Source organism: Mesoplodon mirus (assembly GCF_964341445.2).
Source record: "Mesoplodon mirus genome assembly, chromosome: 4".
Taxonomy (NCBI): domain Eukaryota; kingdom Metazoa; phylum Chordata; class Mammalia; order Artiodactyla; family Ziphiidae; genus Mesoplodon; species Mesoplodon mirus.
The window spans coordinates 125,712,937-125,738,854 of NC_138979.1; the positions used below are offsets into that span (position 1 = coordinate 125,712,937).

Sequence of the window (25,918 nt, forward strand, 5' to 3'; positions counted from 1 at the left end):
AGAGTCATGTACCACAATGTTCACTGCCGCACTATTTACAATAATCAGAACATGGAAGCAACCTAAGTGTCCATGACAGATGAATGGATAAAGAAGATGTGGCACATGTATACAGTGGAATATTAGCCATAAAAAGAAATGAAATTGAGTTATCTGTAGTGAGATGGATGGACCTAGAGTCTGTCATATAGAGTGAAGTAAGTCAGAAAGAGAAAAATAAATGCCGTATGCTAACACATATATATGCAATCTAAAAAAGAAAAAAATATGGTTCTTAGAACCTAGGGGCAGGACAAGAATAAAGACACAGACATAGAGAATGGACTTGAGGACAGGGGGAGGGGGAAGGGTAAGCTGGGATGAAGTTAGAGGTTGGCATGGACATATATACACTAACAAATGTAAAACAGATAGCTAGTGGGAAGCATCCAGATAGTACAGGGAGATCAGCTCGGGGCTTTGTGACCACCTAAAGGGGTGAGATAGGGAGGATGGGAGGGAGATGCAAGAGGGAGGGGATCCAGGGACATATGTATACATACAGCTGATTCCCTTTGTTATACAGCAGAAACTAACACACCATTGTAAAGCAATTATACTCCAATAAAGATGTTAAGAAAAAAAGAGAAAAAGGTAGAGGAAACAGATGAAATTAATTTGAATATATTATATTTAACCAATATATCAAAAATATTATTTCAGGGGCTTCCCTGGTGGCACAGTGGTTGAGAGTCTGCCTGCCGATGCAGGGGACACGGGTTCGTGCCCCGGTCCGGGAAGATCCCACATGCCGCAGAGCGGCTGGGCCCGTAAGCCATGGCCACTGAGCCTGGGCGTCTGGAGCCTGTGCTCCGCAACGGGAGAGGCCACAACAGTGAGAGTCCCACGACCGCAAAAAAAATTAAAAAAAAAAAATTATTTCAATATGTAATAAAAATAAAATTATTAGTGACATTAAAAAACCCTTAAACATAAAGTAAATAAAAGTTATTCTCTTGCCTTCAAAGATTCGACACAGACACAGAGGAAATGAGGAGATACAGTGAAAAAGATAATCTTATAAACAAAGATACAATGTCTGATTTAAGAGCAACGTCAATTCTGTTTTATCAAACATACCAGAAGCATACAGACATAAAGATAAGGCAAAGGCAAACAGTTATAATCACTTATGTTTAGTTAATAGTTTATATTTGCATAGATAGCACTTTTACAGTTATACAAACATATCTTATTCATTCTCCATGAATATATATATATATATATATATTTTTTTTTTTTTTTTTTTTTTGCGGTACGCGGGCCTCTCACTGTTGTGGCCTCTCCCGTTGCGGAGCACTGACTCTGGACGCACAGGGTCAGAGGCCATGGCTCACGGGCCTAGCCGCTCCATGGCATGTGGGATCTTCCGGGGCCGGGGCACGAACCCGTGTCCCCTGCATCGGCAGGTGGACTCTCAACCACTGTGCCACCAGGGAAGCCCTCCACGAATATATTTTTGAAATAGGTATATTATCTTCACTTCTGAGGAAACTAAGCCTGAGAGAAGTTAGGTAACAAGTCCAGGTCACACAAAGCTCTTAAACAGTTCCGAATCAGCTTTTCTGAGCCCTCAATCAACACCACCATATTAGCTACACTTCAGGTGGTACGCAAAGCATAATATAACCTTTTGGCCAATTTTAATCAAATTCATTCTGAAAGAACAGTATTTTTAAAGAATTATTTGAAAGCAACACAGTCCTGTAGAGGCTGAGATAGATACTCTGAAGTTTTAGGACAGATAGTGAAAGTTTTTAGTTTGATACTTCATGACCTCTTGCCTGAATTTTATTAGTAGCCTCCTACCTAATCTCACACCATTTGAAGGCCACTTTTATCCATCCTCCACATATTGCTACCAGAATAATTTACCAAACCTGAGTCCAACTACCGGTATCACTCATCAGCTTAAAATACTTAAGGGGTTTCCCACTGTTAACAGGATAAGCCTGGGTTCCTTCACATGCTATACAAGTCCTATTTTTCTTCCCTAACTTCCTATTATCTGTCCACTACCCACTATACAGTAAGGAACTAAATAAATTATGATACATCCAGACAAATGAATAGGCAGCCACTAAAAATATTCATAAAAGAACATTTTAATAAAACTGAAAAACATTAAGTATTTATAGTTTAAAAAGCAAGTAGGTAATATCAGCGAGTTAGTGGAATAAGGAGCTCTGAAAATCTTTTCCTCCATTAAAAACAACTAAACAAAAGCAAAAACAGTAAAAATCAACCTTTTCGTAGACCTGGAAATTAATCAAAGGCTCGCAACAATCAAGCACATTTTTTCAAGAAAAATGGATGAATCCCAAGAACAGTTAGCTCTATGGCATTTCAAACTTACTGTGTTCCCATTCCCCATCCTCATCTCCATAGCAGCCTTAAAAACCAACAGCCCAGGATCACAGTGAGAAACAGCAGCCTATGGGTCACTGGAGGAGTCAGAACAGAATTGGAGTTCTTTCAAAGCTTCACTCTAAGAGAAATGTCATTATTTGACTTATCTAGCTGCTCCTTCGAAAATCCAGCTTGCAAAGCTTGTCTTTATTTGAGTAACTCAGAACTCACACACTGCAACAGCTTCTCCCCTGGAGACATTTATGGAAAACAATCAGTGGCAATTATAACACCACAGCTGCCTGAGGCAGCAATCACTGATGAGGCAAACAACTAACCAAAAAAAAAAACTTAAAAGGAAAAATATAGAGAATGTGCTATCCATAGGGAACTTGAAAGAGCTACGACTTATTAAGAGGAGTATAGAAAGCCATGAGCTGAGCTGCAAGCATACCAAGGCAAGTCTGGAAAAAGATTTAAACTTTCACCTCTGTCTGATCTTGAGGTTACACAAGAAAGATGTGAAGGCTAAAAAAGTACTGTAAACTGTTTCTTGAATACTGACAGTATGTCCCAGTACACACAGAGAGCTCCTTGGCAAAGACTAGGAAACTTACTGACTCCACGCTCGTAAGGAAGTATCCGTGCAGTCATTAGCTGACCACTAAGTTGAACGAGTAAAGAATGCGGTGGTCACAGAGGAGAAAGAAAATACACTGCACATAGTTCAGGAAAGTCATTAAAGAATCACACAGCAACAATAACAACAGAAACAACAACAAACCCTGGGGGAGAGGGAGAAAGTGGTTTCCAGAGTTGCTGTATTATTTAAAATGTCAGTTTATCAACAAAATTACAAGACACACAAAGAAACAAGAAAGTATGCCCCTGCCGCGGCGCAACTAAGCCCGTGCACCACAATTTCTGAGCCTGAGCTCCACAGCCTGCGAGCCACAACTACTGAGCCCACGTGCCACAACTACTGAAGCCACATACCTAGAGCCTGGGCTCCGCAACAAAGAGAAGCCACTGCAACAAGAAGCCCATGCACCGCAACAAAGAGGAGCCCCCACTCATCGCAACTAGAGAAAGCCTGCATGCAGCAATGAAGACCCAAAGCAGCCAAAAATAAATAAGTAAATATAAATAAATTAAAAAAAAAAAAAGGAAAGTATGCCCCAGCTCTCATGTGGAGGCAGGGAAGTTTGGCCTTTGGGAATGATCACTAAGACACAAAGGAGACCTGGGCCTTGGGCTCCCAGAGAAAAAGAAGAAGAAAAAGAAGGTTGTCAAAGAACCAGAGACTCAATACTAGGTTTTAAATAGTTGACAATTATTTCGCAGAGGTTTGTCCCACAACAGCCACGCCACCCTCAAAGAATGTGGTCCAAGAGCAGGCACCCAAAATGCCTCTAGTGAAGAAAAAGAACGGTCATAGCCCTGTGAGGAGGCCCTAGAACCTGAGGCCACGTTACATGCTGGACGGACTGAGCCGTCACCCAGCCCCAGGAAGCAGGCACTTGGTCCCATCCAAGTCACTCAGTGGGGAGAAGAGGAAGTCCATGTCCCCTGGCTTGAGGGTGAAGACCTCCCCAGATCCCAAGCAGGTCGAGGAGGTAACCAGAGCTGGCAAGAAGCTCAAAAAACACAAGAAGGAGAAAAAGGCCCAGGAAGCTACAGCCTTCTCAGCCAGGGACCCTTGGTTCTGAGAGGCCAGGGATATTCTGTACACTTGCTCAGTTGGGAAAGATGGCATCTGGGAGCAGGCAGCCTCATGACTGAAACAGAAGTAGGGGAGCCCCAGGGAACACAACGTGAAGATGAAGCAACGGGAAGATGAAGGAGAAAAAGAAAATCCACCAGGAGGGAGATACCCCTCCTGGGGCACCCTAAGCTCTCCAGGTCCAGGGTGAGCAGCCCTAGGAAAGAAAGTAAAAAGAAGCCAGTCAAAGTTGAAGCTCCAGAATACATCCCAATAGGAGATGGCCCCAAGGCTCCTGTGAAGAAGAAAATGAAGTCCAAGAAAAAAGGCAGAGCAGGCAGACATTGAGGAGCCAGCTCTGAAGAGGAAGAAGAAGCAGGAGAGCAGAGTAGGAGGAGAACCTTGGGACGAGGAGCCCAACACGGACTTGGAGGTGGTGTTGGAAAAGAAAGGCAACATGGACAAGGCACACGTAGGCCAGGTGCGGCCTGGTCCTCATCCCTCCAGTGCATCTTCCCTCCCCTAGACGCACACTAGCCTCCTTCCAAGCCACAAGATCCTGGTCCCAGAGGCGTTAGGGACTCCAAAGGCCACCAGGCCAGCCTCTGCCACACCTCCAGTGGCAGGGAGCCCGTGGTCTCCAACACTTCATGCCATGACTTTGGCTGAGGGGCTTTCTGGTCCTTCAGAATCCCAGGCTGAGGCTGTCCTCCTCATAACTGCTGCAGGGGGAGAAGAGGACACGTGCTCTCCCCGGCCCACGCGCGAGCACCTCCTCACCTCCATTCAGGAGCATTTTTTTTTTTTTTTTTGCCTTTCGCAGCTTGATTTAAATATAATTGACATACAATAATCTGCACATCAGGTGAACAATTTGATGAGTTTTGACATATGTATGCATCCAGGAAACCAGCAACTAAGGTAATAAACGTACCCATGATTTGCAAAAGTTTCCTTGTGCCCCTTCGTAATCCATCCCTTCCTTCCCCATCCCCAGATAACCACTACTACTCTGTCACTATGAATTAGCTTACATTTTCTAGAATTTGTATACAATTGGGATTATAGAGTATTTACTTTTTTTTTTTTTTTTTTGCGGTACGCGGGCCTCTCACTGTTGTGGCCTCTCCCGTTGCGGAGCACAGGCTCTGGACGCACAGGCTCAGCAGCCATGGCTTACGGGCCCAGCCACTCCGCGGCATGTGGGATCTTCCCGGACAGGGGCACGAACCCATGCCCTGCCCGGCATTGGCAGGTGGACTCTCAACCACTGTGCCACCAGGGAAGCCCTACTCTTTTTTAAACTGGCTTCTTTCACTTAGCATAATCATTTTGAGATTTATCTATATTGTTGCATGTATCAATAATTTGTTCCTTGTTATCAGCTGTCCAATATTTCTAGCATTGTTTGTTTTGATGTTAAAAACATTTTCAATTCTCAGTTGAATTGCCTAGGCACCTTTGTAAAAAATCAACTGACTACGACCAAAACAAAACAAAAGTATGCCCCATGTACAGGAGAAAGATCAGTCAATAGAAACTGTCCCTGAGGAAGAACAGACATTAGATCTACTAGGCAAACACTATCATCTGTTTTAAATACGTTCCAAAAAATAAAGAAAACCATGTCTAAAGAACTAAAGGAAAGTGTGAGAATGGCACCTCACCAAGGAGAGGATGTCAATAATGAGGTAGAAATTATGTTTTAAAAAAAAGAGTTTAGGGCTTCCCTGGTGGCGCAGTGGTTGAGAGTCCACCTGCAGATGCAGGGGACATGGGTTTGTGCCCCAGTCCAGAAGATCCCACATGCCGCGGAGCGGCTGGGCCCGTGGGCCATGGCTGCTGAGCCTGCGCATCTGAAGCCTGTGCTCCGCAGCAGGAGAGGCCACAACAGTGAGAGGCCCGCATATCACAAAAAAAAAAGTTTAAAAGTACAATACAAAATGAAAAGTCCACTAAAAGCTCAACAGCACATCTGAACTGGCAAAATAAAAAATTAGCAAACTCAAAAGATATTAGGTTAGTTGAGATTATCCAGTCCTCATGAACAGAATTTAAAAATAATGAAGAAAAATTAACAGAGCCTCAGAGACTTCTGAGTCACCATCAAATGCAGCAATACACATACAACTGGAGACCCAGGAGAGAAAAGAGACAGAAAAATTTCAAAAAATAATGGCTGAAATTTTTCCAAATTTCATGAAAAACATTTATGTGGACATTTAAGAAACTCAACAAATTAGAAGTAGAATAAACTCAGAGACCCGTATCTAAGCACATCATAACAAAACTGTCAAAAGATAACAACAAAAAGAATCTTGAGAGCACCAAGAGAGAAGCAACACATCAGTTAACAAGGAAGCCTCAATAAGAAAAATATCTGATTTGTCATCAGAAAACAGGAAGGCCAGAAGTCACTGAGATGACATAGTCAAATGAGCTTAAAGAAAACACCTGGCAACCAGGAATTCTATACCCAGCAAAACTGTCCTCAAAAATTAAGGCAAAATTAAGGTATCCCCAGGTACACCAAAAGTGAGAGAATTTGTTGCGAACAGGTCTGCCCTATAAAAATTACTAAGTGAGTCCATCAAGATGAAATGAAAGGATTCTAGATAGTAACTCAAATCCACTGTAAAAAATACTTTGACCTGTAAGTGAAAAAACAACTTACCAAATATATGGCATCACACTAAAACAGTTGCTTAGAGGTAAATTTATAGCTTTAATAAACATCTTGATGCAGGTCTCAAAATCAATAACCTAATGTTCCACTTTAAAAAACCAGAAAGCAAAAGCATGTGGAAGAAAGGAAATAATAAAGATTAGAATGGAGATAAGTAAAATAGAGAAAAGAAAAATTATACCAAGAAATCAATGAAACTGAAATTAGTTCTTTGAAAAGATAAAAACATTGACAAATCTTTGGCTAGACTATCCAATATAAAGAGAGATATGATTCAAATTACTAATCTGGAAAAGAGAACATTACTACCAATCTTACAGTAATAGAAAATATTTTAAGGGAATACTATGAGCATTTGTTGTTAGCAAGTTAGGTAACCTACATGGAATGGACAAATTCAAAGAAAAGACATAAAATGAACTACCAAAACTGACTCAAGAAGAAATAGAAAATCTGAATAGATCTATAAAAAGTAAAAAGATGGACTGAGTAATAAAGAAAACTGACCTCAAAGAAAAGTCCAGGCCCAAATGGCTTCATAGGTGAATTCTATCAACTCTTCCAAAGAATAAAGAAGAGAATACTTTCAAACTGTATCAATGAGGCCAGTATTACCCTCATTCCAAAATCAGACAAAAACATTACAAGAAAACTACAGACCCATATTCCTTATGAATAAAGACACAAAAATCCTCAACAGAATACTAAAAAACTGAATATGGCAATACATGGCAATATATTAAAAGAATTATACATCATGACCAAGTGGGATTTATCCCAGAATGCAAGGTCAGTTCAACATACAAAAATCAATCAACGCAATACACCATATTAATAAAAAGGCAAAACCTACATGATAGTCTCAACAGACACAGAAAAAGTACTTGACGATAGCCAACATCCCTTAATGATAAAGAAACTCAAAAAGTTAGGAATAAAAATTAATGTCCTCAATCTGATAAAGGGCATCTATGAAAAACCCACACCTAACTTCATACTGACTGGTAAAAGATCAAAAGTTCTACCCTTAAAAACATTAACAAGACAAGGATGTCTGCTTTTGCCACTTTTATTCAACACTGTACAGGAAGTTCTAGCCAAAGAAATTAGACATGAAAATAAATAAAAACCATATACACTATAAAGTGAGAAGCATTACATCTCTATTCACAAATTGTATGATTTTGTATATAAAAAATTCTAAGGAATACACACACAGAAATCTATAAAAGCTAATAAACAAGTTCAGCTAGGTTGAAGAATACAAGATGAATATACAAAATCAATTGCCTTTTTACCCACCACCAATGAATAATTCAAAAGTGAAATTAAGGAAACAACTTCATTTACAAAGCATGAAAAGAATAAAATACTTGGGAATAAATCTAACAAAAGAAATGTAAGATTTGTACACTGAAAACTATAAAACATCAGTGAAAGAGACTAAAGAAGATCTAAACTAACTGAAAGACATTCTATGTTCATGGATAGGAAGACACAATATCGTTAAGATAGCAATATTCTCCCAAATATATCTAAAGATTAAATGCAACCTCTATCAAAACCCCAAGTGGCTCTTTTGCAGAAATTGAAAAGCTGATCCTAAAATTCATAGGAAAACACAGGGGACCCAGAATAATCAAAACAATCTTGAAAAAGAAGAACATCAAAAGGTACCAGCTTCCAGTTATAAAATAAATAAGTCATGGGGAATGTACAGCATGTGTGACTACAGTTAATACTGTATTGCATATTTGAGAAGTGCTAAGAATAGATCTTAAAAGTTGTCACCACAAGAAAAGAAAAATGTTGTAATTATGTATCTGGTGACAAACATCAACTATACAAATATCAAATCATGTTGTACACCTGAAACTAACATAATGTTATGTATCAATAATACCATAATACTTCAACTGAAAAAAAGAGAAGAAAAAGAAGAACAAAGCTGGAGAACTGACACTTTCCAGTTTCTAAGCTTACTACAAATTACAGTGATCAAGATAGGGTAGTGCTGCTATAAGGATAAACATACAGATGAGTGGAATAAAGTTGAGAGTCCAGAAATAAACTCTTACACTGATGGTCAAATGATTTTAAACAAGGGTATTAAGACAACTCAACAGGGGAAAAACAGTTTTTTCAACAAATGGTGCTGTGACAACTGAATATCCATATGCAAAAGAATGAAGCAGGGTCACTACCTCATACCATATATAAAAATTAACTCAAAATGGACCAAAGCCCTAAATGTAAAAGCTAAAACTATAAAACTCTTAGAAGAAAACATGATCTTGGACTAGTCAATTGTTTCTTAGACATGACACCAAACTCACAAGAAACAATAAAAAATAAACTGGACTTCATCAAAACTCAGAATTGTTTTGCCTTAAAGGGCACTATTTAAAAAATGAAAAGACAATCTACAGAATAAGAGAAAATATTTGCAAATTGTATATCTGACAAAAGAAACAATAACCCAATTAAAAACAGGCAAAGGATTTGAATAGACATTTCTCCAAAGGAGGTATACAAATGGTTAGTAAGCACACGAAAAGATACTCAACCTCATTAGCCATCAGGGAAATGCAAATCAAAATCAAAATGTGATACCACTACCCATCCACTATGATGACTATACCCAGAAAGGCAGACAGTAACAAGTGTTGGGAAATTACAATACCTTCATACATTGCTGGTGGAATATAAATTATGCAGCTACTTTGGAAATGGTTTGGCAATTCCTCAAAAAGGTAAATATGGAATTAACATATTACCCAGCAATTCAACTCCTAGAACAGTATATACCCAAGAATTGAAAACATATGACCACACAAATGTTCATATCATTATTCATAACAGTAAAAAAGTGGAAACAACCCAAATGGCCATCAACTGATGAAGAGATAAATAAAATATGGTATATCCATAGTTATTATTCAGCCATAAAAAGGAATGAAATACTGTTACATGTTAAAACATGGATGAACCTTGAAAACATCGTTAAGTGAAAGAAGACAGACACAAAAACCACATATTTTGTGATTCCATTATATAAACCATCTAGAGTGTTCAAATACATAGAGATAGAAGTAAATTAATGGTTGCCAGGGTTAGAGAGTAAGGGGAAATGGGGAGTGACTACTAATGGGTGTACGTTTCTGTTTTACTGATCTATCTCTTTTAGCCAGCCTAGATTCAACTCCTTGACATCCCGATTTGTGAGATCTGCCAGACCCTATCTGACTAACTAAATCTGAAAGCTAGAACTTCTTAGTTAGTCTGAAAAGAATTAATTTGAAAAGAAATAGAATTAATGGAAATCAGACTGAAAAAATATTTTTTTCCTAAATCTAGAAATTGCAAACTGTTATATCACCAATTACAGATGTTTACTTCAAGCAAATGTACTACCTTCACTGTTAAAGAGCCAAAGATTAGCCAGCTCCTAGTATACAACTATTATATAAAATAATGTCTTCTTTCTTTTTTTAACTGAGTAGTCTGACAATAGGAGAGCAATCAAAATACAGTACTACTAATGTTCTGGATTCAGTTCTATACCTCCAAAATAGAAAATAGTTTCTCAATTCATATCCCTAAACTCAAAGGCATCCTTCTGAATACTGAAAATAGTTAAACATATGCATACTTTAAAATGAGTAAGGGGAAGTAAATACTATTACACTAGGAAAAGAAAATATACTTTAAAACAACAGAGGATAAAACCAGAATGAGTTAGAATGGGAGAAGTTAATTTTAAACACTGTATAGACCATGCTTCTCAAATTATCTATAAAGGGAGTTTTTAAAAATTTTTTTAATTCCAATTCAACACAAATCAAAGCTTTACAATAAATTACTAGAAAATAAAGTGAAAAGCACCTAGAATGGTCTATACTCTATTCAATGAGACAAGTCCCTAATCACACGATTGGATATCACAGCATTATCAAATTGAGATGAGCTTCTCAACACCTCAATTTCTGCCCTTAACATGTTACAGACCTGTAAGAAACAGCCGGTAAACCAGCACCAGTCTGCAGGCTACATTTTGAGTAACAGTAGTACTGACTGGGAAGGAATGATGCAGAGGTTTTGATGTATAGACTGAGTAGCCTTGATACTGGTACGGGAGGTGAGAAATCTGTTCCTGCAATGAATTCACCAATAAAACATGATTTCAAAAAGTAGAAAGATATAGTCAGAGAAGTGGCATAATCTCTACTTCCTAAATTCTCATTAAAACCTGGTTACCAAATCTCATAAATCATCTCCCCACATTATCTCCCACATACTCAACCCTTTCTATTCACCTTGCCATTAAATCGTAATTTCTAGGGTGAGGCCTGATATCTTTATTTTTTAAAAGCTTGGAAGACCACTGCCTTCAACATTCCTGCATTCACAGCTGCGCTCTTATCATTACCTTCCCCCAAACTGCTCTTCTTTCACTTCTATCTACTGAAATTCTAATCATCTTTGAAGGTACATCTCAAATGACCCAGCTTCATGAAGCTTTCTCCAAGGCCTCTCATTTATATATGATCCTCTGTCTTTAACACTCATAACATGTTTCATATTTGACATGACCCTCTTACTATACCATCAACTTCTTTATTACTTTGCAGTTGCCCAAAACCTAGCAAAGCACTATATATAGTTAGTTATTCAAATGGTTGCTCAGATCTATTATTTTCAGATTTTTAAAGAAATAAACAGAAGCAAAGATGAATAATTATTTTTCTTAAAGACAATTTTCAGATTTTCAAAGAAATAAATGGAAGCAAAGATGAATAATAATTTTTCTTAAAGACAATTTACAAGAAATGGCATGATTACAAGAAGCAGCTTACAGTAACAACCAACTTGCCTCTAGAAGGCCCTAAGGACAACTGATGGGAAAAAAAAAAAAAAACAGACTGGGAACCTTGAAGCTACTGATCTGAAAAAATTCAGACAATGACAACAAATTTTTGGTAACACAAATACACCTTTTACTAGCTATGCTACTTTAGTTTGGGGTGGTGAAGCAAAGAATAATTTTGCTAAGTGATGCAACTTAAAGATTTCTTTATGTTTATGCAAAATAAAATACCAACAATGAATTTCATTTCCTTTCATTCGTTCAATTCTTTGCTTTCCCAAAATATAACTTTTAAATAAGTCTCTCTCTAACTTACCCATTTTTAATAGGTTAAAGACTGAAAATAAAGTATAGAATCTAAACCATCATCAAGTTATTCAGAGGTTTGTACTCTATTTTTTAAAAACAAACTTTGCTTGACTTTGAATAGGTCATAATATCTGATTCAATTTTATCATCTTTAAGGTTCCAATTAAAATTTGAATGTTTAAAATTCTTCCATAAATTCTGTGCTTCAAATGCATTTTTTTCATGTAATCTTCCAATAATACCTGAGATGTTACTATTTTAATTTTACAGACAGGCAAAGTATCTATAAAGTGTTAAGTAGATAATATAGCTGAGATCAGAACACAGATATTATGAGTTTCCCCACTATATCACCCTGCTTACAAGCCATTTAATACTCAAGTTTCCGTGGGGATCAATTACTATTTGCCACACTGGCCTGTTGAAAAAATTAAGTCAGGTAACACATGTAAAATGCTTGGTCCAGGACCTGTCACATATAAATGTTCAAAAATATTAACTCTTATTTCCAATATATGACAGCTGCTTCTATAAAAATGTTTACTCTTTAAAAACTTCCCAAAGATAATGAAGAGATGGAACCATTATTCATTAAGTAATTATTAGAATGCTAACAATTCCTGAGAATCATAATGTTCAACTAAAGGAATATACCTAAATTCTAAAATCAACCCCCAAATAATATTTAGATTAGTTCAAATTTTTCACTATTCTAAACAACAATGCAGTGATCCTACACACTCATCCACTTACTTCCTTAGAAAAAATACTAAGAGGGGCTTCCCTGGTGGCGCAGTGGTTAAGAATCCACCTGCCAATGCAGGGGACATGGGTTCGAGCCCTGGTCCAGCGAGATCCCACATGCCACGGAGCAACTAAGCCCGTGTGCCACAACTACTGAGCCTGCACTCCAGAGCCCGCAAGCCACAACTACTGAGCCCAAGTGCCACAACTACTGAAGCCCGCGCACCTAGAGCCCATGCTCTGCAACAAGAGAAGCCACCACAGTGAGAAACCCGTGGACTGCAACAAAGAGTAACCCCCGCTCATCACAACTAGAGAAAGCCCGCGCAAAGCAACGAAGACCCAACACAGCCAAAAATTAAATAAATAAATTTATTTTTTTTAAAAAAAGAAAAAATACTAAGAAATGGAAGTGCTGGTTTCAAAGCATATACATATGTACATCTAAAATTTTGACAGTTAACAAACTGCCCTCTAATTTAGATTCAGCCAGTAATGTATGAGAGAATCTCTTTCCATATTTCATAAATTTTTAACAGTCCATAAATTAAGGAAATTAACTTCTTTAAACATTGCAAGTGTTTCTTGCAACGTTTGTTCTGTTCATTTTTAATCTCTGTTAATGATGGGTTTTACTATTAGAAATTTAAAATGTTTTATAAAGGCAAATTTACCAATCATTTTCATGACAATTTCTAACTTTGGTGTGAATTTTAAGAGTTGTCTTCCTTATCCCAATATTTCAAATATATTTGCTTAATTTGCCTTCCATTTTATACTGAAGAATCAAAAATAATACTGAAGAACAAATTCTGTTATAAGATATAAAGTAGTGATCTATAAATGTTTTTATCCAAATGAACATTCTTTCCTCCTAATCTTTATCTAAACCACCATTTAATGAAGTGGTCACATGTGCTGCTTCTGCAGCAAACAGAAGTCGTCCCTTTTAAATTTAACATCCTTTTTAAATGTACCTATTCTTTTTTGGGTTTTTTTTTTTTGGGGGGGGGTGCCGCACTGCACAGCATGCGGGATCCTAGTTCCCTGACCAGGGATCGAACCTGCGTCCCCTGCATTGGAAGCACAGAGTCTTAACCACTGGACCACCAAGGAAGTCCCTAAATGTACCTATTCTTGACCATAAAAAAGACGTGCAAATCTTTCTTAGAGAAAAATATAAATTTTTTTATTTACAACCTTTAAGGAAAGCCTAATTAAATAAATGGAGACCCCTTGGGATAGGAAGAATACAGCTGACCCTTGAACAAGACAGGTTTGAACTGCACGAATCCACTTATACATGAATTTTTTTCAATAGTAAAAAGCACTACACAATCCACCGTTGGTTGAATCTGTGGATGCTGAAGCAGGGATATGGAAGGCCGACTATAAGTTACATGTTGATTTTCAACTGTGTGGAGGGTTGGTGCCCCTAACACCCACGCTGTTCTAGGGTCAACTGTAGATATACTACAGACGTCAATCTCCTTTAAATTAAACCTATGGATTCAAGGCAATACAATTTTTAAAATCCTAACAATATTATTCACAGAATTTAACAAGCTGATTCTCAAATTCATATGGAAAAACAAAAGGACAAAACACGAACAGATTTATATTAGCCTCCTGTGGCTGCTGTGACACATTATAGCCACAAACTCAGTATTCTGTTCCATCTCCACATCTCCTTCTCCTCTGTGTCTGTCTACAAGTCAGTTTATTCTGTTAGATTGTGGGGGGTGGGTGGGTGGGTGGTATATACTTCAAAGATGACATATTGTTGTGCTCACTAGACATAAGTTTTTAAAAAACTAGATGTTACATAAGGGTCATGAAGATTTCTTTCAGTAATGGTGAAGATTATCCATAACCTCTGCCAAAATGCCATAAACATTTTTCATGTAACGTCCTATTTTTTTGTTTTTCTTTGTTTCTCTGTTCCACATAGGACAGATTTTAGATTCTGAGCCAGTTTTTTTGCACAGGTCCTTCAGGTAACCCAAGGATTCTTTCTGGTCAGAATACTGACTTTAAATGTTTTTTCTACCATGCTTAATTGAAAGGAAGTTACTCACAGAAGAGCAACTTCACTCTCCTCATACCTAATATATTTATTCATGAACTACATAATATTTACTAAGCACCTTTCATATGCAAGGCACTATGCTGAGTCTAGGGATATGAAGTTGAAGAGATATGCTTCTACTCTCTGGAAGGCTTAAGATACAGGCATGCAAATAAGTAATTACACTGTAATAAATAACCAAATTACTAGAAGTAAGTAGGAAAAGTCCCTATGCCTACCAGAATAGAGAAGACTTCACCAAAGCTCTACAGATTTTCCCCTGAGACTGAAGGAAGAGTAAAGGCTTTCAGGTATAAGTATGATTTTCTTCCCCTGCTTTTTCTTTAATACAATTGCCATCTTACATAATATACTATTAGGTGCCTTCTTAATAGCATCTGATCTACTTTCTCACTGCACCAGCGGGCTTCCTAGAATAGAATTCTTATTACCACTCATATTTATGTACTACTGCTCTTACGTGAAGTATACCTAACTCATGGTTGGTCCATAATTAATGGATAGTGGTATTTTCTAGAAATAGATTAATGCACACATCCAAACCAAATTAGGTTTTCAATTTAGAGTTCATACAAAGTCTACTTCCTTTCTATAGTAGTTATTGCTCCAGACTGCAGTTTTGAAATCCAATAAGTGGAATTATTATTTTGTTGTTGATGCTTCTTTCTTTCTTCCTCCTTCCTTCCTCCCTCTTATTCTTTCTTTCTTAATAAGAAGGTTAAAAGAAATGGGCTATTAATGACAGTACAGTAAATAACATTAGCAAAAGCACAGGCATCACAGAAAGTGATGTCTCATTCAGTATTACTGAAATGTAAAATGCCAGAGAGGGGTAACAAGAGGTTGAAGAAGATAATGTGACTAAGGTAAATTTATTTTTCTTTTTCTACCACATTGTCAAAGATGAAAGTTTCATGTCTTAGTAACCTGGAGATGACAATGCCATTTACACAAATAGAAAAAAAAGAAAGAATGAAAACAATTTAGATTGTGTAGACATTTGATCTTAGAAAGAATAGATCTAACAAACATACTAATCTCCTATTTTTATATTTTCTCCAAAATCTATTTCTACTGCATGATCCTTCTAAAAGAAGACACATTAAATAATATATGAACATACATATATATACAAATTGTGATTGAATTCAGAATCCAGAAAAAACAATGTTTTAACCAAAAAAAAGAAAGAAAGAAAGAAAAAAGTATGCTTTCTTTTCTAGGACACTGAAAACTTGTAACCCAACATGTTTCTCTTTTCACTTTGGCTGCCAGGAAATCTAAGAATCAAATTCAATGCCTTATAGCTATAATCAGCTCATCTCTGGAACCTGATAATGTTACCTTTAAGTAATGGCCCTTCGGTTGCTTGTTTTATCACTAATTGTTCTATTCCACATTTTATTCAGTCCTATAAGCCATGTAAAATTCTTTGGATGCAGTAAAATCCTTAATGAAAGAAACGTTAATGCAAAAATGGCTTACAAAATTTTGAAACAGCTTGTTTTACTAAGCAAATTAATCAGTAATATTGTTTATGTAAATAATCTGCTCAGTAAATCACTTCTTCATAAATACACAAAGATAAAACATTTCAATGAAGTCAAATTAATTTTTTAAATCAGTAAGAGTCAAATTAAAGAATATAAAGAGTTTATACAAATTAAAGAATATAAAGTCTAATGACATGTATATAGGATTACTTGCTAACTTTGCCCATCAAATGCTAAGAACATATCCAAATATCAAGTTAGTTTATCTTTATAGGCAGTTTACAGTTCACAATGACTCCTACACATTTTCAGATTTCCAGGCATATCTGCTCCTAGTTAATCTGTACCACTTTCAAGTTATTTACTTAATGAACATAAACAGTACTTGTTTCTTTTATACATTACTTTTTATACTTAATGAACATTAGTTTTTTATTTTTCTAAGATATTTTAATCTGATTTTCTTTCTGAAAACATTAATATATTCAGATTGGAGAACAATTAGATATCTTTCACAGATATAATCAATAATCAATTGATCATAAATTTCTTCTCTGAATGTAAAAAAGTAAAAAAATGGGGGCCGAGTTGCTTTGTATGAAGCCAATTTTCAGTCTCATTCATTTAAGAGAACCTCTTATTATCAGCATCTGATGTCCAGTGTCTTGAAAATTGTTGTTTATGTTTCAGGGTTTTTTTTGTTCTTTTGTTTGTCTGTTTCAAGCAGGTACGAACATCAGATAAAGAAAGTCATTCCTGACATATGGCAAACAAATGAGGTATACCTTCAGCTACTCGTTTAATGTCTTAAGAGTTTCCAGCCCATGGTGAGAGGAAAGGGAATCCAGGCAGAGCCAGTGGAATCCATGAGCTGAGAAAATGAGCTGATAGTGCAAGGAAACCAAGGTAATTAGAGTCCACAGGACAGAGCACCAAAGAGGAGAGAGCTGTACACAGTGAGATCCTCGAAGACTGGAGAGGGTTCTCTTTCAGTATGATCATAAATACTTGCAAGGAAACTTCCCAAGACAGGAAAAAGTACTATGTGAGAGAATATGAGAGAACAGTACCAGATGCTCACATAAGCTGGGGAACAGCGCCTGTTCCCAAGAGTGGGGCTACAAAAAATCCCTCATACCTGTGGGCACTGAATAGAATACTTAGGAAGGTATTGTCTCACAGTAGGTAATAATTATCCCTAGAGGATCCACTCAACAAACCCTAAAAGCAAGACCTGAAATGATCAAATTGTTTTCAAGTAATTTAACTGCATCCCAGTAAAAAGCTCAAGAATTTATAGGAATATAAAAATATCCAGAAGCTAAGAAGGTAAAATTCAAATATGAGACATCCAAAGATTACTCAGCATACAAAGAAGCAAGAAAACAACCCAGGATGAGAAGAATAATCAACTGATGGAACTGACCCAGAATATATAGAGATGTTAGAATTAGCAGAGAGGATATTAAGTTATTTTACTTGTATTCCATATGTTCAAGAAGCTAAGAAGATATACAGACAATATAATTTTATACACACACACACAAAATGAACTAGATAAAAACTACATCTGAGATGAAAAATAAACTAGTGGGGTTAATGGCAGATTGCGTGTAGCAGAAGAGACTAGTGAATTTGAAGAGTAGAAATAGGAACTACTCAAGATAAAACACAGAAGAAAGAATCTAAAAAAATGAAAAGAATATCAGTTCTTTTCCAAAAGCTATGAGTCCCTCCAATATACTAATAATACTTCCTAATATATGAACCTGATATTAATACTTTTTAATATACTAATAAATGAAATAAATAAAAGAATAAATAAAAAGTAGGGAGGGGAGAAATAACTGGGGGAAAATGTCCAAAAATTTTCCAAACTTTATGAAAACTCTAAACCCACAAATCTAAGAATCTTGATGAACCCCATGGCGAGAAATATTAAGAAAACTGCACCATGGCACATCATAATCAAACTGCTCAAAACCAATGATGAAGAGAAAATCTTAAAAGCAGCCAGAAAAAAAAAAAAAAATATATATATATATATATACAGAGTAAGATAAAGATGACAGCAGACCTAGGGCCCCAGCGCCCGGGCCATGGCGGCAGCAGCGGCGGCGGCGGCGGGAGCTGCTGTCTAAGCAGCGGCTGCGGACCGAGCGAACTCAGCCGGGGAGGCCGGGCCCCGGGAGAGGTGCTGTGGTGGTGGAAGCGCGGACGGCTGGAGGCTGCCTACCTCTCCTCCTCCCCGGCGGTGGAGCCCTCGTGGGGGTCTGTGCCCGGTCACCATGACGACGCTGGCGAATGCCCAGAATGCCAGCAAAATGTGGGAACTGAGTCTGTATGAGCTCCACCGGACCCCTCATATGTGCCAGAGAGGTAGAGCAAGTATTACTATCTTCATTTGAAAGATAGTAAACAGGCTGAAATTACCTTCCCCGCTCCTCAGTTCCGCATGATAGGTCAGTGCATGTAAGACTCACCTTCGGAGTTTATTAAAAATGGAATTCCCGCTGGCCCCTACCTGTAACATTGCAATACAGTAATGGGATGGGACCCTAGGATCTTCATTTTTAACATGCATCCTAGGGGACTCTTATATAGGTAGTACCAGGACTACACTGTAAGAAATTCTGTTGACCAAGTAAGTCTTCCACAGATGGAAAATCTGTGCCATGCCCATCCCCAGGCCTATCACCAAACCTCAGATCCTCCTGTTCCAAAGCTCCTACTCTTAGAATTCCCAATTTCCTCAAGTGGCCAACGTGAGGTACCCAGATTCTGACATCTCACTGTATTTCTCAAGACTCCAAGTTCATGGACCACTTGTTTCTAAAACCCCTTTCCCCCCAACCCACCCACCGCCTTTCCACTCATCGACACCTCCAGGAAGCCATCATGGATGGCACAGAGATTGCAGTTTCCCCTCGGTCGCTGCATTCAGAGGTCATGTGCCCCATCTGCCTGGACATGCTGAAGAATATGATGACAACCAAGGAGTGCCTCCATCGATTCTGCTCTGATTGCACTGTCATGGCCCTGCGCAGCGGGAACAAGGAGTGCCCTACCTGCGGAAAGAAGCTGGTATCCAAGCGGTCTCTGCGGCCAGACCCCAACTTCGATGCTCTGATCTCTAAGATCTACCCCAGCCGGGAGCAATATGAGGCCCACCAAGACAGGGTGCTCATCCACCTCAGCCGCGTGCACAACCAGCAGGTGCTGAGCTCCAGCACTGAGGAGGGGCTGCGCATGCAGGCCATTCACAGGGCCCAGCGTGTGAGACGGCCGATGCCTGGGTCAGATCAGACCACAACGATGAGTCAGCAGGAATGAGAACCGGGGGAGGGAGAGGGGGATGGAGAGGACGTGAGCTCAGACTCCGCCCCTGACTGTGCCCCAGGCCCTGCTCCCAAGTGACCCCATAGAGGGGGTGCTGGGGGAGCAGTGTAGGGACGGGGGAGGTGGCACTGGTGGGGTGGGTGGGGGTGCCGGTTCTGAAGACTCTGGTGACCAGGGAGGGACCCTGGGAGGGGGAACCTTGCCCCCCCTCCAAGCCCTCCTGGGGCTTCCAGTCCCCCAGAGCCAGGTGGAGAAACTGAGCTCGTGTTCCAGCCCCACACCCTACTCGTGGAGAAGGGAGAATACTGCCAGACTAGGTATGTGAAGACAACTGGGAATGCCACAGTGGACCATCTCTCCAAGTAGTTGGCCCTGCGCACTGCCCTCGAACGAGGCATCAACAAGAGGCAGGGGAGCCAGGAGGGCCTGGAGGGGGCGCCTCTGACGCCGGAGGACCTGATGGGAGAGGCGGGCAGGGTGGGGGTGCTGGAGGAGGCAACGGCCCTAAGGAGCCTGCCTTGCCCAGTCTGAAGGGTGTCAGCGAAAAGCAGTATACCATCTACATCGCCCCCGGGGGTAGAGTTTTCACGACCCTGAATGGCTCACTGACCCTGGAGCTGCTGAATGAGAAGTTCTGGAAAGTGTCCCAACCACTGGAGCTCTGCTATGCCCTCAACAAGGATCCAAAGTGACCCCGCAAGGGGACAGCCAGAGGATGGGGACCATGGGGTGTCCCTGAGTCCTGGCCCACCACCCAGCTTCTTTGTCCCCCAGAGCCCCCCAGCCCAGCCAGCCAGCAAGAGGACACAAATGAGGACAAGTGGCTTTTATACAAATTATCTATATCAGATTCTTCTATATTGTACAGAGTGGGGCCTGCGCCCCCATCTACTGCCTTTTCTGTTGCCCCCAACCTCCCATCCATGCAAGATGTTGGGAAGGGTGAAGAGCCCTTCCCTTCATGCCCTTCTACCAACAACAACAAATCTGCTTTTTTTCCTCTTCAGGGAGAAGGAAAAAAAAAAAGATGACAGCAGACTTCTTATCAGAAACAATGCAACAAAAAGACAGTGGAGTAAAATCGTTAAAGGACAAAGGAAAAAAGCCATCAACCAAGAATTCTAATCGTAGCAAAACATCTTTCAAAAAAGAAGGAAAAACAAAGACTTTTTAACATAAACAAAAGCATAAGGAGTCCATCACCAGCAGACCATCATTACAAAAGAAATGTTAAAAGAAATACTTCCAACAAAAACAAAATGATGCTGGCTGGCTGGAAATATCTATCTCTGCAAAGGAATGAAGAGCGCTGGAAATGGTACCACATGGGTAAATATATATCTTTTTCCTCATTATTTAAAAGTATCTAAAAGATAACTGCTTGCTTAGACAAAACAATTACAGGGTTTACAACATGTATCAATATAAGTAAATGTATGACCAAGAAAGTATAAAGGCTAGGAAGAGAAATTAAAGTACACTCTGTAAAGTTCTTACACAACACGAGAAGTGGTAGAATATCACTTAATAGTAAGTAGACTCTGGGAAGTTGAAGATATATAAATCATATATAAATCATATAGCAACAAGTAAAATACAAGATTATAGCTAATAAGACAAAGAAATTTTTAAAAAATCATAAATTTATTCAACTAATATAAAAAAGGGAAAAAAGAAAACTAAGAAAGGATAAGCCAAATAGAAAACAGCAAGATAACAGACACAAACTTAAATCAAACTAAAATCAATAATAACTTTTAAATGTATGTCATCCAGCTCTAAATGGCAAGTTATTGGTCTGAATCTGAAAAGAACAATTACAAGTAATGAGACTAAATCAGTAATCAAAAACCTCCTAACAAAGAATTGTCCAGAACCAGATGGCTTCACTGGTGAATTCTGCCAAACATTTAAAGAATTCATACCAATCCTTCTCAAACTCTTTTCCATATAATGGAAACAAAGGGAGTACTTCCAAACTCATTTTGCAAAGCTAGCATTACCCTGATAACATAACCAGACAAAATCACTACAGAGAAAGAAAAAAAAAGAAAAGAAAAGAACGTTACAGGCCAATATACCTGAAAAACATAGATCCTCAACAAAACATTGGCAAACTAAATGCAACAATATATTAAAAGGATCATAACCATGATTAAGCAGGATTTATGCCAGGCATGCAAGAATGGTTCAAACATCACGAATTAACCAATGTGATTCACAGATTAACAAAATGAAGGTTAAAAGTCATGTGATCATCTCAACAGATACAGAAAAAGCATTTTAAAAAAACTCAACATCACATTCATAATAAATACTCTAACAAACTGGGTATAGAGGGAATGTACTGCCACATGATAAAGGTCATATATGACAAGCCTACAGCTAACATCATATTCAATGGTGAAAAGCTGAAAGAGCAAGGTGCCCACTCTCATCACTCCTATTCAACACAGTATTGGAAGTCCTAGCCAGAGCAATTTGGCAAAAGAGGCAAGAAGAAGAAAAAATAAAAGCCACCCAAATCTGAAAGGAAGAAGTATACCTGTTTCTATTTGCAGATGACACGATCTTATAATATAGAAAACCCTAAAGACTCCACTAGAAAACTATCAGACTAATAAATGAATTCAGTACAATTACACAATACAAAACTAACATACAAAAATCAGTTGTGTGGAAATGTAAATTTGTGCAGTCACTATGAAAAATAGTATAAAGGTTCCTCAAAAAGTTAACAATAGAGGGACTTTCCTGGCGGTCCAGTGGTTAAGACTCCACGCTACCACTACAGGGGGCATGGGTTCGATCCCTGGTTGGGGAACTAAGATCCCACGTCAGGCGGCATGGCCAAGAAACTTAAAAAAAAAAAATTGTTAAAAAAAGGGGGGACTTACCTTGTGGCGCAGTGGTTAAGAATCCACCTGCCAATGCAGGGGACACAGGTTCAATCCCTGGTCCAGGGAGATCCCACATGCCACAGAGCAACTAAGCCCACACGCCACAACTACTGAGCCTGTGCTCTAGAGCCCACGCACCACAACTAGTGAGCCCACGCACCACAACTACTGAAGCCCACATGCCTAGAGCCTGTGCTCCGCAACAAGAGAAGCCACCACAGTGAGAAGCCCGCGCACCACAACGAAGAGTAGCCCCCACTCGCCGCAACTAGAGAAAGCCCACGCACAGCAACGAAGACCCAACACAGCCAAAAATAAATAAATAAATAAATAAATAAATAATTAAAAAAAAATTAACAATAGAACTACCACATGATCCAGCAATTCCACTTCTGGGTACATACCCATAGGAGACGAAACCACTACTTTGAAGAGATATCTGCACTCCCATGTTCAGTGCAGCATTATTTACAACAGCGAAGACATGGAAACAACCTAAGTGTCTGGTAACAGATGAATGGATAAAAAAAATGTGATATATATTCGTTTGTATGGACATGTGTATGTCCATACAAAGGAATATTATTCAGTCAAAAAAAAAGAAAATCCTGTCACTTGCTACAGCGTAGGTAGACTTTGAGGGCATCATGCTAAGTGAAATAAGACAGAGAAAGACATATTGTATGATCTCGCTTATATGTGAAATTTTAAGACAGCAAACTCATAGAAACAGAGAACAGAATGGTGGTTGAGGCAGGAGGTAGGGGTGGGGAAAATGGGTGAAGAGAATGAAAAGGTATAAATTTTTAGTTATAAGATAAATGAGTTCTGGGGATATAATGAACAGCACAGTGACAAAGAAAAAAAAAGTCATCCAACATCTCAATTCAAAGGCCGAGATTCTTAGATTAGAAAAAAAATTAAGACTCAAATATATACGGCCACCAAGAAATCCACTTTTTATAAAGAAACAAATAGATTAAAAAGACAGGAAAATATATACTAGTCAATGAAAGCAGAAGTCTATATCTTACTATCAAAGTAGATTCCAGAGCAAAGACTATTACCAAGGTTAAAGATATCATTTCATAATGCTAAAGAACTCAATTTATCAAGAGGAAATAATAACCCTAAATGTTTAGACACCTAATAACAGAGCTTCAAAATACATTAAGCAAAATCTGATAGAACTCAAAAAGAAATAGACAAACCCCCAATTACAGTCAGAAATTTCAGCCCCCCCGTCAATAATTTATAAAAACAAGGAGACAAATTCAGCAAGGATATAGGAGACCTGAACAATACTATCAAACAACTTATCCTAACTGACATTTTTCAAACACTCAACCCACCAAAAGCAGAATATATACTGTCTTCAAGTGAATATGGAACATCCATCAAGTTAAAACATATTCCTGACTGTCAAATTTTGATATATTTTAAAGAATTCAAGTCATAAAACATGTTTTCTGACTATAATGAAATCAAATTAGAAATCAATAACAGAAAGATATCAGGATAATCCCCCAATATTTGAAGCTAAAAAGCACACTTGTAAATAACCCATGGATCAAAGAAGAAATCAAAAGGGAAGTTAGAATGCATTCTGGACCTAGCTGTAAATGAAAATACAAAATACCATAATTTGTGGGATGCTGTTCAGGGGAAAATTTATATCACCAAATGCCTACATTAGAAAGAAAAAGGTCTCAAATCAATAACTTCAGTTTATACTTTAAGAAGCTACAAAAAGAGCAAATTAAACTAAAACTAAGCAGAAAAAGGGAATAATAAAGACCAAAGCAGAAATCAATGAAATAAAAAGAGAAAAATCAATGAAGCCACAAACTGGTCCTTCTAGATGATCAATAAAAAGAGATAAGCCTCCAGCCAAAGTGATCAGGAAAGAAAGACAAATTAGGAATAAGAGGGGTGACATCATCACAGATTCTATAGATATCAAAGGACAATAACAGAGCATTATGAACAACTTTATACCTATAAATTTGACAACTTATTTGAAATCGGAAAATCCCTTGAACGATACAAACTACCAATGTTCTCTCAAAAAGAAACAGATAACCTGAACAGTCCTCTATCTATTAAAGTAATTAAAAACCTTCCCTCAAAGAAAATTCCATATCTAGATGGCTTCATTGGTGAATTCTACCAAACATTTAAGGAAAAAAAATGATACCAATTTTACATGAACAATTCCAGAAAACTGAAAAGAAAGGAATGCTTCTCAATTAATACTATGAGGCTAACATTACCTGTTATAAAAAAGCAAGAACATTACAAGAAAAGTATAGACCAATATCCCTCATAAACATAATTACAAAATTACAAATGTTTTAGAGTATCAAATCCAACAATATATAAAAATGACAAGATATAACAATCAACTTAGGTTTGCAGAGGACTGCAGAGTTGATTTAACACTTGAAAATCCATGACTATAATTTATCACATTAACAGAATGAAAAAAAATTTAAAAACCTGTTAACCTCAATAGAAACAGAAAAAGCATTTGACACATCTAATATCTATTCTTGATGAAAACTCTCAGCGAACTAGAAAGAAAATAAAACTTTCTCAACATGACAAAGGGCATCTATAAAAAACCTACAATTAACATCATATTGTATGGTAAAAAACTGATCACTTTACCCTTAAGATCAAGAAAAAGACAAGGATGTCCACTCTCACCACTTCTATTCTACACTGTGCTAGAGATTCCAATAAGTTAAAGACAAGAAAAAGATATAAAGGCATCCAGGTTAAAAAGAAGCAAGACCATCTTTATTCACAGACAATGAGATCATGTATGTAAAAAACAAAAAATCCCATGAAATTTATAAAATACTAATAAGTGAGTTTAGCAAGGTTTCAGGATACAAGCTCAATATACGAAAATCAACTGCATTTCCTTTTACTAGCAATCAGAAATAGTCATGAAGGGGCTTCCCTGGTGGTGCAGTGGTTAAGAGTCCGCCTGCCAGTGCGTGGGACATGGATTCGATCCCTGGTCTGGGAAGATCCCACATGCCGCAGAGCAATTAAGCCCATGCGCCACAACTACTGAGCCTGAGTTCTAGAGCTCGCAAGCCACAACTACTGAGCCCACGCGTCTAGAGTCCGTGCTCGGCAACAAGAGAGGCCACCTCAATGAGAGGCCCACGTACTGCAACGAAGAGTGGCCCCCGCTCACCACAACTAGAGAAAAGCCCGCGCGCAGCAACGAAAACCCAACACAGCCAAAAATAAAATAAAATAAATTTTTTTTAAAAAATGGTCATGAAGATATCATTTACAACGGTATCAAACATAGAAAATATTTAGGGATAAGTGACAAAAGATGTGTGAGACCTGTAGATTAAAAAGTATAAAATGCTGCTACA

At 38.2% G+C, this 25,918-nt stretch overlaps 1 protein-coding gene and 2 pseudogenes across 9 annotated transcripts in view; 2 read left to right on the forward strand and 1 right to left on the reverse strand.

Moving 5' to 3' along the window:
• The window catches only part of RALGAPA1 (Ral GTPase activating protein catalytic subunit alpha 1), a gene marked incomplete at its 5' end in the record, with an annotated part of 228,244 nt that overhangs the window by 196,864 nt on the left and 5,462 nt on the right, over nt 1-25,918 (reverse strand). The gene's annotated exons all lie outside the window — the stretch shown is intronic.
• On the forward strand, nt 3,607-4,616 carry LOC309802264 (lysine-rich nucleolar protein 1-like; annotated as a pseudogene). The gene has a single exon. The product of its transcript is annotated as a lysine-rich nucleolar protein 1-like (transcript).
• LOC309803642 (E3 ubiquitin-protein ligase RING1-like) lies at nt 18,726-21,880 on the forward strand (annotated as a pseudogene). The gene has a single exon. The product of its transcript is annotated as an E3 ubiquitin-protein ligase RING1-like (transcript).